We start from the raw sequence: 15,963 nt of genomic DNA, 5'->3' as shown, positions 1-15,963 counted from the left end.
ACCCAGCCATTGTCCTGAAGATCGCGTGCTCAAAATTAGTTCTGATCATACTATTGTGAGCTCAAAATTCACTCGTGATCAGACTACTGTGCGCTCAAAATCACCTCTTATTAGACTTATTTGCGCTGATAATAGTCTGATCGGTTAGCTGTTTTCACTATGAAAAAATCTCTTGAATTTTTCTATAAAATTTTCATTTCATAAAAATTGATGTTTGCAGTATTAATTTCATCTAAAGAAAAACTAATCCTAAAAGTTGTTTTAATAAAAAGAAACTCCATCTGTTGAGAAAAATTTTATTTAGTATACCAGTAGTGCATACTTCTGACTTAAAGGATGAACTTAGTCAGCATTCCATAAGAAATGTCATGGTCTACAATTAGCAAAGTTTCTTATTAAGGGGCCCGGCTTTTGCTGGACCCCGTTGATTCTGATCAAAGGCATCAAACTCTAGATGTGTCTCTGATCAGAATGCTGCTTTTTTGTTGCCTCTTGGCAGAGCCAACATCTCTCAGTAAAAAATACAAATCGAAAGAAAAAATAAGCTCGAAATTTTCTCTGATGAGACTAATGTGCGCTTGAATCGGCCTCTGATCAGACCAACCCAGGCCGAAATGACCTCTGATTAGGCCATTACCATCCGGAAGTGACCTCTGATCAGAACATATTAGACCTTAGTCCAAACCGAAGTGGCCCCGCTCTGATCATACTTTTGCGCGCTCGAACCAAATCCCAGATCCTGTAATTTTGGTCTGGAAACACACAGTGTGCGTGGGTCTCATCAAAGGTCAGTTCCGTCTGGCACCTCAACCTGGGTAATTTTCAATGATAAATTAATGGGAATTTAACGGTGAAAAATGATCGTTAAAGGGAAATTTATCAGTTCTGACAACTTTTGTCTTTTGTCAATTTAGATATGAGTCACATAAAAACACACAAATTTTTAGTTTTTTTAGTTTGTCTTGAAGTTTTCCTTCACTTTAATATATTTAAGAAATTACATATATTGCACTTTCTGTTTCGTTTCCGAATTCAAATTTGCTAACATGCTAATTTCAAAAAGTCAACAATTGTTAAACTAATATTTTTTATCAACTAAATCAACTAGTGGGTGCATAATATTTGCAGACCCCAGACGCACGTGCTATATTTTTACAAAATGATTTACTATGTAATGACCCCTCCATCACTACCCTCACGTACCACACCCACCTCTGATAGCCCTCCCTCAGGCGGTGTTATTTTGTCCGCCTGATTTATGTTGTGTATCTTCCTGTTTACTTGTATCCGTATGTTTGTGTGCTTTATTTCCGCTTATGGCTCTAGGCGTCTCTTGTTTTTGATCGGCTGCTTAATTGGAATTGGAAAGCAATTTCCTTTTGTTCCTTTGACTTGTGCCAACTTCAAATGAGGACAATTACATAGAACAAAGCAAGGAAAACAACAACAACCACAACAACAACAACAAGATAAGAGAATAGACTAAACGGTGTTTTCTATTCTCATTTTCATTCTATACAGCTAAGGAGTAAACATGAAATATACTACATCAATTCACACTGAATTCGACTGCAAATTTTGGGCACTGTTGTTGTTATGGTTTTTCAGTGTCGTTGATGATGAGGTGGTTTTAAACTGATACCGAGAAATTAATTTAACACATACCCTCTCATTTCTCATCTGCATTTGCTTTTCACTTCAATGAGCCTCAATTTGTTACCTTCAGAAGAATGATTGGATTCTCACAAGACAGAGCCAAACTGTTCCGAGAAAGAGTAAGTACTTGTTCATTTGACCTACAACACTCACACTGGATCCTCTTAATTATAGTGAGCATTAATAAATAATAATAATAATAATTGTGGTTTCTGCGTAATCGCAGTGGAACAACATTAGGCCTACAGTAGCCTGTTTTCAGCTGCCATTTTTCATAGTTTTCCCCACATTTCAGACTGATCTTTTCATGAGCAGCATTGCTCTTTTTTTGGTGACTATAGCCACTTTTTTTTGCGTCTGAAATTTTCACGTGGTACCATCATTGCAGCCAACATTGGTCAGGCTATGGTCAACCTGAAGCTATGGTTAAGTAAGAGCTCATCCTCACACAGACAGCTTCACGGAGGCAGGGGATTGAACTCTCAATCATTGGCGTGTGAACCACACACCTTACCTCTCGGCTATCACGCCATTATCTCGCCACACACCTTACCTCTCGGCTATTACGAATACAATTAATGAAAAAAACATCTATACGTAGACTGAGGTGCTAGACCAGGACAATTCTGACTCAAAATTTTATTCTGGAATAAGTTTCACTGGGGGCCTTAAAATGGCTCATGCCCAGTTTTTGTCATGCTAATTTTTTTTAGAGATTTTTGTCGTCTGTAAAGATATAAGATCAATTTGTGAATGTGTTTTAAGTGTTTTTGATCTCACAACCGAATTTATTGAAATGAACCAGCTGATAGATAGATAGATTAGCTGAGCAGATAGATATCTTGATCATGTGCTCTGATTTAAAAAGGAAACGCTAGTGGACAGTGGCTGTACATACAACATAAAGATAAACCTTGATGAATTCTTGGTCTTCTTGTCCATTCAAACAGCGGTCAGCAACTCAAACGTAGAGGCCTCCAGTGTTGTGGGCAGAGGCTGTGGGACGACCAGGTTACCGTCAAGCACAGAAGAACGCGGTTGCGGACTTATGGTTGTGCCTGAATTTCTAAACTGTCTCTCAGATTCAATATGCGGGGAGTTGGGAAACAGCTTCGCTTTTGAGAACAAAAACTTTTGCTTGAACCTTTACAAGAAAACCGGTTAAAGAGACTAGACAATTCAGAAAGCGGCAGAGATGGCCAAGTCCGAATCAAATTGATTTGAAGGACAATGGATAATAGATAGTGTGCTCATAGATATATGCAGAGTGGTTCGTCAGTCAAGATCGCAAAGACTCTAGTGCCCAGATTGGCGGAGGCCGATTTGAAGGGGAAGCTGAAGAGAAGGTTCACAGACGTCTTGGGACATTTCAGAGTACAGTCTTGTTTAAGGTGTGATACTTTAATTCGTCAATGAAGAGTTTTGAAGAGCATGGATGTAATCGGTGGAATTTGCTTGACTTGGAATCGCCAAATTAATCCACTATAGATTTGGAGTAAAGAATTGTTTATAATCGCTTTGCGATGTGGTTCCACTTTGATTTCTATGATAGTCAAATGCTATAGGAATTTGACTGTTAAGAACAATAAAAATAGCGACAGAATTCTGGCAGAGAACGATAATTGTGAACCATGAAAAAAAAATAAAAATGAATTAATTTAGGATATAAAAAATTGACTTCATGACCAGAAGATAAATTTGTTACAAGCGAATAAGTTGTCATATCGCTCTCAATTTGAGATTAAAAAACAACCTGATCTCTTACAATTAATTTTGTAAGACTGAGGTGGTCTTTTTTGAGAGTGAGGCAAGTCACTTGTGACCAAAAATTTAATCAAGCAAATGAACTAAAAACTCGCGCAACCAAGAATGAAAAATGACGTCACATACGAAATTCAGTTAAAATGGCATGAACGATTGAACAGAAAGCAGTTTTGAAGTGATTGTGACGTCATATGGTTGTAACATAAATCTTGCGACGAAATGGAAAACATTGCCGTAAGATTTCCGGAAGCCACTTGAAGAATAGGAGAATCACCAACAAGATGAAAACTGCAGCGGAAACTGTTAGCTTTTGTCAGTACAGTAAGTCTTTACCTCTCCCGATTTGATGAATATCGTTGTTAAAAAATACCTCATAACAAGAAAGATATGAGCATTGACATCATTGAAACTAGCTAATATAAAAACAAGTACATCATATGAGATCATAAGAAAAGAAACGAAAATTCAAATCGCAAGACATTATTGACAGAAGAAACTCTGATATCTTGATGCACTGAACCTTCATATTAGTGAAAACATATCTATTTAGTAACGTTGAAAATTGGCCAAAATTCTTAAGATCAAAAATTATTCATAGGCTGAAAATAATGACTGGACTAGTAATTGTCACAAACTAACTAATAGTAATTTTCAAAACAGATCATCCAAATTTAACTATGTGACCCAAGAGACTCAATCGTTCATCCAAAATTAACTCTGACACCCAAGAGACTCAATAAAGGAAAGCATATGACGGGTATGATTCTTAGAAACCAAATTGCCTTCCTCAGAAAAAAAAACTCAATTAGGAGGACTCAAGAAACAATTAACTTTTTTGACGTCATAAAGCTTATGATCTTTTTAGCACTTAAGATACGTTCAGACAAAATGAATTGAAGCTATTGCAAAATTTAATTAGTCTTGAAAAAAAGAGTTAAAAAAAATTGTTGATGAAGAACGCAGCCCCCAAAAAGTTCGCAAGAGCTAAATATCAGTCAATGTTTTCACAACCAATTTCAGCAAACATTAAATCGTATATTATTTATAAAATCAATTGCAAATCATGACAAAACTAACAAAAACTCAATACTGAAATTATTAACAAATAGAAAACCAGTGACAAAAATGAGAAAACACTCCAGTTCTTTGAAAAAAGCTGGAGTTATATTTGCCAAAGTTTGTATTATACAAAAACATTGCCAAAAAAGAACAAACAAAGAAAAAGACTACTTAATAAATTTAAAGTTAAGTAAAGAATTGGTAAATTCATAAATTTAAAGTTAAAAATCGAATAGGAAAATGAAGTAGAAAAACAGGAAATTTTACTTAGCGTTAATGGCTCAAAAGATTTTATGCCTAATCTCTTGACTTAATAAAAAGAAGTTCAATCGATTCATAGATCTGAAACACTGAAATTTTTGGCAGGAGAATTGTCTTCAAGACTTTGTTAAAACTTGGTTGATGAAACAAAGTTTCATCTGAATTTCAAAGACAGCGCCTAAAACAATCAAGTAAGATTTTTCCACAGAAAGATTTTCCCACTAATTGAAACCAAAAAAGACAAAAAAACTAACAAAAACTGAGAGAAATTGGACACAAATTGCAAAAATCGGATAAGTATATGTAAAACTTAATGAAGCAAAAAAAGATCCAATGATCCAAAAATCCAGAAACAAATAAGATAATAAAGAAAAGATCCAAAAATTAAATAAAAAACAGTGTAATACGTGCCTATTTTGCACTTAGAACGCATTATAAAGCTTCAAAAAACTTTGTAATATTAATTTAAGAGAGCTATATATTAATGCAGCATTGGTCAAAAAATATTTATACAAGAAACCAAGTTACAAAAAAAATAAGTTAAATGGATTAAAAATGGCCAAAAAAGGTTATCTATATTCACCACTGTCTCAAAAAAATTTTTAATGTCGAAAAGTAATTCACTAAATGCAACCCATGTTCAAAATTTTCGCTTGCTCAGAAAGAATTAGTTCATATGGCAATTTTACTCGCTATCACTTTCAGGTCACAAGTCATTTGAATGAATAGTACTTCGGCAAAAAAACCTCCAGCAAACCAATACTCCTCATCGTGATGTAAAAACCATGAGCAGGCCAATATATGCATCAGCTATTGCTTTTGGCTATTAAAAACCATGAATTTTTTTGTTTCATAATTTATTTTGGCAGCAGCAACAATAATTATCAGCAATAGCGTACAAAATTTTCAGATTATCGCTGGTTCTATAAACCTGAAGATACAATTTGTTTTGAAATAAAATTCATGTGCGTTTCGGAGTTTGCTCCGATTTTGTTAACACGTACGTGTGTTTATTTGCATTGGTCTGAAGAAACTCGAGGTTGTTTTTTTACCATTCTTGGCTATTTTTATTTGGCTGCATGAACCCCTCCCTGATTACCGGAAACTTGATACCTGGAAAGATAATTTCAAGATATGTACCAACTTGAAAGATCCTTGCATGAGTGTCAAGGAAGAGGATCTGGGCAAGATAACCAGGAAAATTAACCATGACATCTGAAGACTTTCCAAGTTGTAAAAATAAAACGCACATTTAATCAAAGATATAACACAAACTCTTATGATTATGCACAACATATCAAAAAGTGTCAAAAAATTCAGCTATCGTTAGTTTAAAAACCAACTATTTGGTCTGCTTTTTACATTACTATGATTTCTTTTTAATTTTTTTGAGCTATGAATTTTTTTCAGCTGTTTGGCCAGGAACCCACATGTGGTATCCAATTTCAAAAATTTATTTTTTGTGCTCAAATTTTGCTCTGTTCACAGTTTTGCTCTTTGAATCGCTTTCTGTACAAAAGATTGTTCAGAACTCCTGTTGATTCAATTAGCCTCATTTTTCAATCGGAAATTAGATTCGGGTAAATTTATTATTATCTTAATTGCTTCAACAACTCTTTGTATATGGGACAAGATTTATCAAAATCATAGCAAGTTGGGCAAAAAAATTGATGACTTCTCTGTTCAAGATCTTTGAGATAAACCAAGAAGTTTTTGCCTAGCATAATATTAAAACTTTAAAACTTAAAACTGTAACTAGGGTTATAAAAACATCGCATAAAAAGGCAAAGTATGTCATGTTTCGTTTCACTAGATCAGTTCATCAGGTTATTCTCTCTCTTTTTTATTTAGTTTTGTTCAATTTTCGTTCATACGTTGTTGCTTTTCGAATTGTTCATGGCCTCTACAATTAAACCCACTTAAAGCGCATAATTTGGCTTTAAAAATCTTTGCGGTATTATTTTCAGAGAGCTACGTGTTAATGCAGTATTGGTCAAAAAATATTTATACAAGAAACCAAATTACAAGGGAAAAAATGAGTCAAATGGATGAAAAATGGCCAAAAAGGTTTTCTATATGTACCACTGTCTCAAAAAGAGTTTTCATATTCGAAAAGTCATTCACTAAACGCAACGCATGTTCAAAAAAAATTTCTCTCGCTCAGAAAACATTAGTTCATATGAAAATTTTACTCGCTTTTACTTCTAAGTCATTTAAATAATTAGTACTTCCGGTAAAAAAAACCTCTAGAAAAACATATGTGTATATTCCTATTGAGTATTTTGTTGTTGTCCACGAACGCTGCTGTTGTGACATCAATGATATGGACACATGGATTAATCACTTGTTCACAAATATGTCAGTGTGTTCAAAACAAGTTCTTTGAATCGTATTAATATTAATGAATTTCAAATTCGTTCGAAGGAGGGGAGGTAGAGAAACAGAGCAGATCCCTTCCTTAATTAAAAAAATAAATTTTTGTTTTCTTTAAACTAAATATATTGTTAAATAATCACGCTAATGGTTAAATAATAGAGAAAGCGTTACATTGTACTGCATGTAATATCCCTCAAAAACAACAGTCGGGATAATGACTTATTGCATCTTTTAACATGAATAAACATCTGCCTTGAATTCTTATGGCAAAGATAGTTATAGAGAAAACTTAAGCTCCTTTTAAAAAATACCTTGGGACAAATGCGTAAATTGTCTTTTCACTTTTCCTTTTTTCTTACGCGTGTGGATGGATTACGCAATAACTATGGCCTTTTCAGCTTACCATTGTAGTAATTAGCCGCCTCAGGAAATACTGAACTCAATTGTCATAAAAGAGCAATTAAAGCTTTTCTCTTTTAAACGCTCTTCCTCTAATTGGTATAATTGTCTGTACAGATTACGTGAGTATTAGGCGCCCGCAGCTCTTTCTCTTTTCAGCCCTTGAAGCGTTTCTTTTGCATACCATCACTATTGTTTGACCTTCAAACGAGAAGAGTTTTTACAGGTTATTTTGTCACTGATATCTAAAATAAGAGATTGCGGGTAAATCTCTAATTTGCCATACCCTATTTACGGATATATTCAGACATTCTGACAAGTTATACTAAATGAGCTCATAAACAAGTCCAAACAGTTAAGCAAAACAAAATAATCAGGTTTACAAACATCACGCTTATGATGGAATCACCCGGGTTTGTTTACTCGTTAGTGTGCTGACAGATTGCATGTTGACTCCTAAGTTTTCTTAGGTGTCAGTTGCAAACCTCACGGCGATAATTAGATTTCGTTTACATCAAACATTAGCTCTTTGATTTCATACTAGGATCCTTTATAATTTCTTTGATTTCTTATTAGGTTCATATATCTATATAAATATTTATGCCCGGGTTAACGATCATACAACTTTCTTTGATTTCGTACTAGGTCATATATGATTCTTAGTAATCATACTAGGTCATATATGATTTGTATGAATTCTTGGTAGTCATACAACGACCATATATGATTTCCTAGAAATTATACAAGGATCATACTAAAAAATTCAAAGACTAAAAACTGTATAATTCTGATTTTCCATTGAAGTTGAAAAAATTTCTTGGATTAAATACAAATTCTCGTATAATGTAGTCAGAGGACTTATTAAATTATTATATCGCATTTGCAATCCACATTTGATTCTTTGTGTGCGCTAAAAGAATAACTTTGTGGTTTGAACTTATTCAGAAAACGAATATGACGTGATATGCATTTTTTTGTGATTATTTTTTTTATAAATGAGCATTTATATGTATACACTAGCTTCAGAGTAAGTCAAAAATTTTGTTATTTGTTTGGACTTACTCTTTTATTTTGTGCCCAACTTGCAATTGATATTGTACGTTAGGGTCTTTTGGCGGATCACAATGTGATGCCGGGGTATCATATATGTGATGCCCTACCGAATAAAAACAAAAAATATAAATGGTTAAAGATTTTCAAAAAATAGATGTATGATTCTTGGTAATCATACAAGGATCATATATGATTTCTTTGGTTTCATACAAGGATCGTACTAAGAAATCAAGTATGGACAGTATGAAATCATATATGATCCTTGTATGAAATCAAAGAAACTTCAACCCGGGTGTATATATTTATATACAAAAGATTTCTTTGGATCCAACCTTGCGCCTTGAGGATCCTTGCGCTTTGGATACAACACCGGGGCTTAATTGAGGTTTAGTACACAGATCATTTACAATTTCTTTGGTTTCATATTAGGATCATATATGATTTCTTTGATTTCAAACTAAGATCATACACCCTATTAGAATGAATTCTTGGGTTTCATGGAAGTAGTCATGTATGAATTCTTTGATTTCATAATAGGATCATATATGACTTCTTTGGTTTCATACTAGGTCCATATATGATTTCTTTGATTTCATATTAGGATCATATATGATTTCTTTGTTTTCATAATAGAATCATACACTTTTTTGAGCATGAATTCTTACTTTTCATGAAAGGATCATGTATGAATACTTTGACTTCATGCTGGAGTCATATATGACTTCTTGGATTTCATTCAAGGATCATATATGATTTCTTGGATTTCATAGAAGGATCGTACTAAGAAATCGAGTATGGACAGTATGGAATCATATATGATCCTTGTATGAAATCAAAGAAATTTCAACCCGGGCACTTTTGTTTATTTTGAAAATTTTTTGAAAAATTTAACGTCCTGTGCAATAACAAGTGTGTGAAAAATTTATCAAAAAGAAGTTGTTGTCAATTAAGCTTTTCTGTAACTGCAATTATCCGAGCACGTGAATATTTTCTAAAGTTGCAAGTTAAGCTAGTTTAGACGCAATATTCGAAACATAGACTTCAGACCATCCATTAATTGATAATTAATAGCTTAACATATGGTCAAATCAGACGAAGAAACTGATTCACCTATCGGCAACTTAATCATAAGTTAACACTGTCTGTCATTTCTGAACAAATCAGATTGGCACGTTCTTATTTTACGTTATTTAGCTGTTGTAACATCCTGTGGCACCCAACAAGATGATGGGAAAGGTTGTATTGGTTTGAAGAGAAAGTGAATATGCATTTTCGATTTCGTCATCGTTCGTATGACGGTGGAGCGTGTGACGCTGTCGGAGCTGTAGAGGTCTTCTTAATCCGAGAAGTTTGATGGTAATCCCGAGGGTTAATCTCTTTATCTAGATCAAATTGCCGGTCCCTATCTGCTTTTCGGCGGACGTTTGCCACTTGGAGCAACGGCAATTTTTTGATGGCTCGTATTCTTTAATCCAATGTAATCAAATTGCCTTAGAGTACGAATGCGCACGCGAATAACGTTTGCGGTGATGAAAATTGTCGCAGCCATCGATATAATAATGGTCCTGCAGGCGAAGTTCCCCAATATGAAATAGTTTGGTCTCACAGCGTTCCGGTTTGATGAATCGGCGCGAAAAGGCATCAACCGCCCCTAACTCAAAGCGAACTTCACTATGCAGGAAATTGCTGTCCAAGACGTCATCCATGCGATTGCGCGTATCAAGGGCATATTATAACACGTTCCTAAGATCACATACGAACTCATCCCGGATGCCACTGTGGTGTGGCGCGCTAAGAATATTTAACCTCCACCTGATTCTGCTCCAACATTTTTTTCTTCTGCACCAACGAAATTAGTGCCATTGATGTACCAATTTTTTTAAGTGTACCTCGGCGTGACAAAGCTCTCAATTCTCATTACACTAGAATTGGCGTCGATGGACGGTAAAATCTCCATTTAAACGTTTCGGGGAGAGTTACAACTGTGAAAGTGAATCCCAAACTCTTTAATAGTTCGTCGGTGAAATACATAGAATCGAATAATCAATGCAAGTATTCAACCGAAGTAAACAATGGGTGTGTTAGTGAAAACAAGAGAATGGTTAGAAAGTCTACTTTTAAGTAGATCTGGTATGATTGGTTGCATGGTATGATTCGAAGATTTCTCATTATAACAGTCAATAGTATTTGATTGTACTTAAGGCTGATCTTAAGTCCAGTGTTGCATAATTTCACTACTGCACAGCTGATCTCAAATCGTCATTACCCCAAAATTACTGACTTGAAATATGCCTTTGTGGATTTTGCTCAATAATACAAGTCGACTGTTAAATCGATGCTCAGAAACTCTCTACAGTACTAAAAGCAATTTTTTCGTAATTAACTCAGTACTTCTCACATGACTTCATCCTACTGTTCGACCAAACAACCTGATCTTATTGAGACAAATCAAAATATCAATAAAGACAACAAGCATGAAAAATTTTAACGGAAAGTTTCATTTTAATAAAGCACGGATGGTTAAATCATTCGTTTCAAAGATATTTGGTATATATTTTCAATAGCCGCCCTCATCTTATCAGCCGGCTAATATAGCGCTCCTATTTTTTTTACTTCGTCGAACTTTTTTTTCGCTTTACCCATTTTGCCGCTTTTTCGACATTTTGCGTGAAATCTTTTTGACTTCTCTAGGCTAGTTTCACTCTTCTGTCATTCTGCTCAAAGTCCTTTTAAACAGCAGCTGCTCAGCAAAGCAATTCAAAATGAAGAGAGTCAGTATAAAAAAATCAAAGACAGAAAGGGAAAAGGGATAAACCCATAAAGCCCATTTTTAGATGCCTGGTACTTGAACTTTGTTCTCATAATTTCTAGTTACTATCTATAATGCTTATTAGTATTGATACTAGACCCTGTAGCCTCTCAATGAGAGACAGGAGTATGTTCAATTACGAAATGACATCAAAATAAATTGCACTTAAAAATGTTTTAAACAGAAGTCAATTTTTGTTGATATTTTCTTTTCTGTCACTCCCAATAGAGTTATGGGAATCAACGGCGGCTATTTTCCCGCAATCTGCCGGTATGTTTAAATCTTTTAATATATTATTATTCAACGTTTTTTAAAATTTGTCTTTTCAGTGGAAACCAATCACGCTTTCAGTGAAACGTTTGTTTTCAGCAGGAGACCCAAATGCAAACTTTTTTCGCTCTCTTTTCTTTGCTTTGCAAAAAGACAAATCTGTGCTTAAATGAGTTGGAACTATCGTTAGCACTCGCTCGTGCATTATTGAATCGCCAGTAATTTTTACTGCAACCAGTTTTCTTTGCAGCTGTTTGATCTGTAAGATCGCTGCTAAATACTGATACTGCACAAGTTGTCCAGTTATCAAGTGTTAGTTGTAAATTTTTTTTGTTCAAAGTACAATTTCAACTTATTTGCAGTTGGTGGCGTTTCGTTCACGTACAAATAGTTACCATTCGTTTTTTTGGATGAGAAAATTTTTGGAAAATTTTTTTGGATGAGGTTTTAAGCATGTTTTGATTTTTATAAGCACCGTTTTTTTTTAGAAATGTACAAGTTTAACGAGTGCAGCAGGCTTGGTGTTTTACAGTAACTCTTTTTTAAGAGGCAATATATGATAATTTTTAGGTCTGTCTTACATATTACAACAATTAGCTGGCTTCAGCTGATATCTTTAACATAGTGATCACTATATTTAGGGTGGGAAAATGTCAAGATGAGATAATTTGCTGGTTTTAACAATTTCCTAAATCAGAGCTGGCGAAATATTGTTTAATTTGTCTGCTAACTTAATCCTGGTTGGAGTCAACAATTTTGTTGCTTAAAGTCAAGTATTTTAAATGAATCTGGTAAGGCAATCTGAGTTTCCTCATCTTTCGATTTCACTCCTTTTGGGATCAAATTCCTTTCCGTATTTCGCTTGATATGTTTTTGGAAAAAATAATAAAAAAGTCAGTATCATCAGTTCAGAAAAATTTTCAAAACTACAAAGAAAGATGTTTTAATCAACGGAAAAAGGATTGGTAAAATCGACACTTTCGACTATTTTTTTTTACTTCGTCGAACTTTTTTTCGCTTTGCCCATTTTGCCGCTTTTTCGACATTTTGCGTAAAATCTTTTTGACTTCTCTATGCTAGTTTCACTCTTCTGTCATTCTGCTCAAAGTCCTTTTAAATAGCAGCTGCTCAGCAAAGCAATTCAAAATGAAGACAGTCAGTATAAAAAAATCGAAGTCAGAAATAGGAACGGGATAAACCTATAAAGCCCATTTTTAGATGCCTGGTACTTGATCTTTGCTCTCATAAGTTCTAGTTACTATCTATAATGCTTATTGGTTTTGATACTAGACCCTGTAGCCTCTCACTGAGAGACAGGAGTATGTTCAATTACGAAACGACATCAAAATAAATCGCAATTAAAAATGTTTTTATTCAAAATCAATTTTTGTTGATATTTGCTATTCTTGCACTCCCAATAAAGTTATGAGAATCAACGGTGGCTATTTTCCGGCAATCTGCCGGTATGTCTAAAACTTTTAATATATTAATAATCATTTTTTTTTCAAATTTGTCTTTTCAGTGGAAACCAATCACGCTTTCAGTGAAACGTTTGTTTTCAGCAGGAGACCCAAATGCAAACTTTTTTCGCTCTCTTTTCTTCGCTTTGCAAAAAGACAAATCTGTGCTTAAATGAGTTGGAACTATCGTTAGCACTCGCTCGTGCATTATTGAATCGCCAGTATTTTTTACTGCAACCAGTTTTCTTTTCAGCTGTTTGATCTGTAAGATCGCTGCTAAATACTGATACTGCACAAGTTGTCCAGTTATCAAGTGTTAGTTGCAAATTTTTTTTTGTTCAAAGTACAATTTCAACTTATTTGCAGTAGGTGAGGTTTCATTCACGTACAAATAGTTACCATTCGTTTTTTTTGGATGAGAAAATTTTTGGAAAACTTTTTTGGATGAGGTTTTAAGCATGTTTTGATTTTTATAAGCACCGTTTTTTTTCCAGAAATTTACAAGTTTAACGAGTGCATTAGGCTTGGTGTTATACAGTAACTCTTTTTTAGTAGGCAATATATGATAATTTTTAGGTCTGTCTTACATATTACAACAATTAGCTGGCTTCAGCTGATATCTTTAACATAGTGATCACTATATTTAGGGTGGGAAAATGTCAAGATGAGATGATTTGCTGGTTTTAACAATTTCCTAAATCAGAGCTGGCGAAATATTGTTTAGTTTGTCTGCTAACTTGCTCTTGGTTGGAGTCAGCAATTTTGTTGCTTAAAGTCAAGTACTTTAAATGAATCTGGTAAGTCAATCTGAATTTCCTCATCTTTCGATTTTCACTCCTTTTTGGGATCAAATTCCTTTCCGTATGTCGCTTGATATGTTTTTGAAAAAAAAGAATAAAAAAGTCAGTATCATCAGTTCAGAAAACTTATCAAAATTACAGAGAAAGATGTTTTAGTTAACGGAAAAAGGATTGGTAAAATCGATGCATTCGGCTCATTGCTCAGCTCTTCAACAGTTTGTTATGTTTCAAATTGCTTAACAAAATTGTTTAAAACGAATTTCAATTGAAGAATGGGTACATGTTTGAACCTCAACTTAACAACTCAACAAAAAATAACGGTTTAAACAAATTGCAATTGAACTAAGTTTCAAATTTTCAATTTCAGTTATCTTTGTGTTTTTTTTTGTTTTTCGTATGTTTTCGTGGGCGCAAACAACGCTATTATTCTTCAGCGCCATTAATGTTGATTATTTTCAGTAAATAGTTTACCTCTACAGCCTATTTGACCTTCAGTTAGAACAATTTTTTCCATTTGTCTTGCTTCGTTCATCTTAATTGACTTCACGTGACAACTTACTTGGCGTGGCATTTGAGAAAATGTTTGAACAAACAACATAAATGGCTTCCTGTCTGACAAGTGAAATACGTCAGTTCTCTCTGTTGAAATTTGGGAGAAGGAAATTGATTAACTTTATGTTTTCAGCAATTTTTTTGACATCAACTTCACGTCATTTTGGCGTTCAGGTTGAAAATAACAAACAGACGTAAAGTATTGCATTTGCATTAAAATTTGAATGGATTAGAATTCGAAATATTCATTATAATTATCAATATTAAGTTAGAAAATGGACAGCAGCATAAATCTTCCGTACAAATGATTTATTTCATTTCATTTCTCCTTTTATTTGTATACCTTTCAGTTACTTTCAGACCCAAAAAAATAGGTTTTGAATGGGTGACCGAGACGGGTATAATTTTTATGAAGGGTTGTACTTCATAAAGGGGGAAAAAGCCCTTGAGATTTTGCCCATTGTATGCTATGAGTTGAAAACATTCCTAAATAGAGTAGCCTTCTCTCTTTGCCCTTTTTCCTATAGATTTCCCAATTCTGCATTGTAGCCTATTTCCTGCGCACGTACACTCATTTTTTGAGATGATGCGGCCTTTCGAAAGGATTTCCCATTGATAGATATTCAGACTCAACATTAGAATACACGTCGAAATTTACATACGCATTCTCCTAAACATTTTTTACAGCAACTCTTTAGAGGAGAACATTTTGACCGCTGTTCTGTTTTATGATTGAAAAAACTTAATTAAAAGCTTACCACGCACAGTTTTTTTATTGTTATCTTCTACCTTCTTACTTTACTTCATTGAATTAAGGGCCGCTTTTCTCTAAATGCTGATGTTTTGTTTTCCTTGACAACAAATAGATTGAGCAAATAAATTACAGCTCTCGTTTATAGATAAAAAAACATTGTTCACTGCTCGATTTAAGGTCAACTCCATCAAAATTTATCAATTATAAACGATAACTCTTATTTCACCACGTTTTTTCTTGATGGCTTATTTTCAATGAAATTGTTTTTTCATGTAGACTTGTAACATTTAACAGCCGCCTACTAACGCTCCCCCCTCACCCCTTCCTTTTTCTCGTAATTCCGTTGTTGACACCTGTGCTTATTCCTAAACAGGGAATAATTTTGGACATTTCCCTTTCAGCCCTGAAGACCTTTTCAAGTCCTAGCTCGTCAACAAAAATCAGGATTGCCAGTTAGCAGCTAATTTATATCGCTTCAATTTTAAGACATTAGTTCCAGGATAAATATATTACAATTTGCAAATAGTAGAAAATAAACCAGTGAAATATCACTTTCATGGTTGTAATTTTCAAGCGTGGGTGAACTAGGAAACAGTTGAGAGGAAGCAATCAATTGCGGTGACGTAGTTTTTCCCACACCCTTTCGTGTCTTCCTGCTGTCTGTTATGATTCTTTGTTCACTCCCTCTCAACATGGGAAGTTATACCCATAGGGGGATAAACTGTCAGTAGAAGTCACAGTTGCTTGTTT

The 15,963-nt window shown here is 34.2% G+C and overlaps 1 protein-coding gene across 2 annotated transcripts in view; it reads left to right on the top strand.

Moving 5' to 3' along the window:
* The first annotated feature begins 1,431 nt into the window (after positions 1-1,431).
* The window catches only part of LOC142340154 (potassium voltage-gated channel subfamily KQT member 1-like), a 103,319-nt gene continuing 88,787 nt past the window's right edge, over positions 1,432-15,963 (top strand). Inside the window, exon 1 of one of the 2 annotated variants that reach the window (XM_075390658.1) lies at positions 1,432-1,775. The gene's annotated coding sequence lies outside the window, so the exon portion shown is untranslated. Of the gene's footprint in view, positions 1,776-15,320 lie in introns of those variants that run through there. The other variant, XM_075390657.1, reaches the window with a different exon arrangement.

Source organism: Convolutriloba macropyga, chromosome 5 (genome assembly GCF_964194025.1).
Source record: "Convolutriloba macropyga chromosome 5, txConMacr16.3, whole genome shotgun sequence".
Classification (NCBI taxonomy): Eukaryota; Metazoa; Xenacoelomorpha; order Acoela; family Convolutidae; genus Convolutriloba; species Convolutriloba macropyga.
Note: the sequence above shows the minus strand (reverse complement) of the source record. Positions and strands in the feature narration are given on the sequence as shown.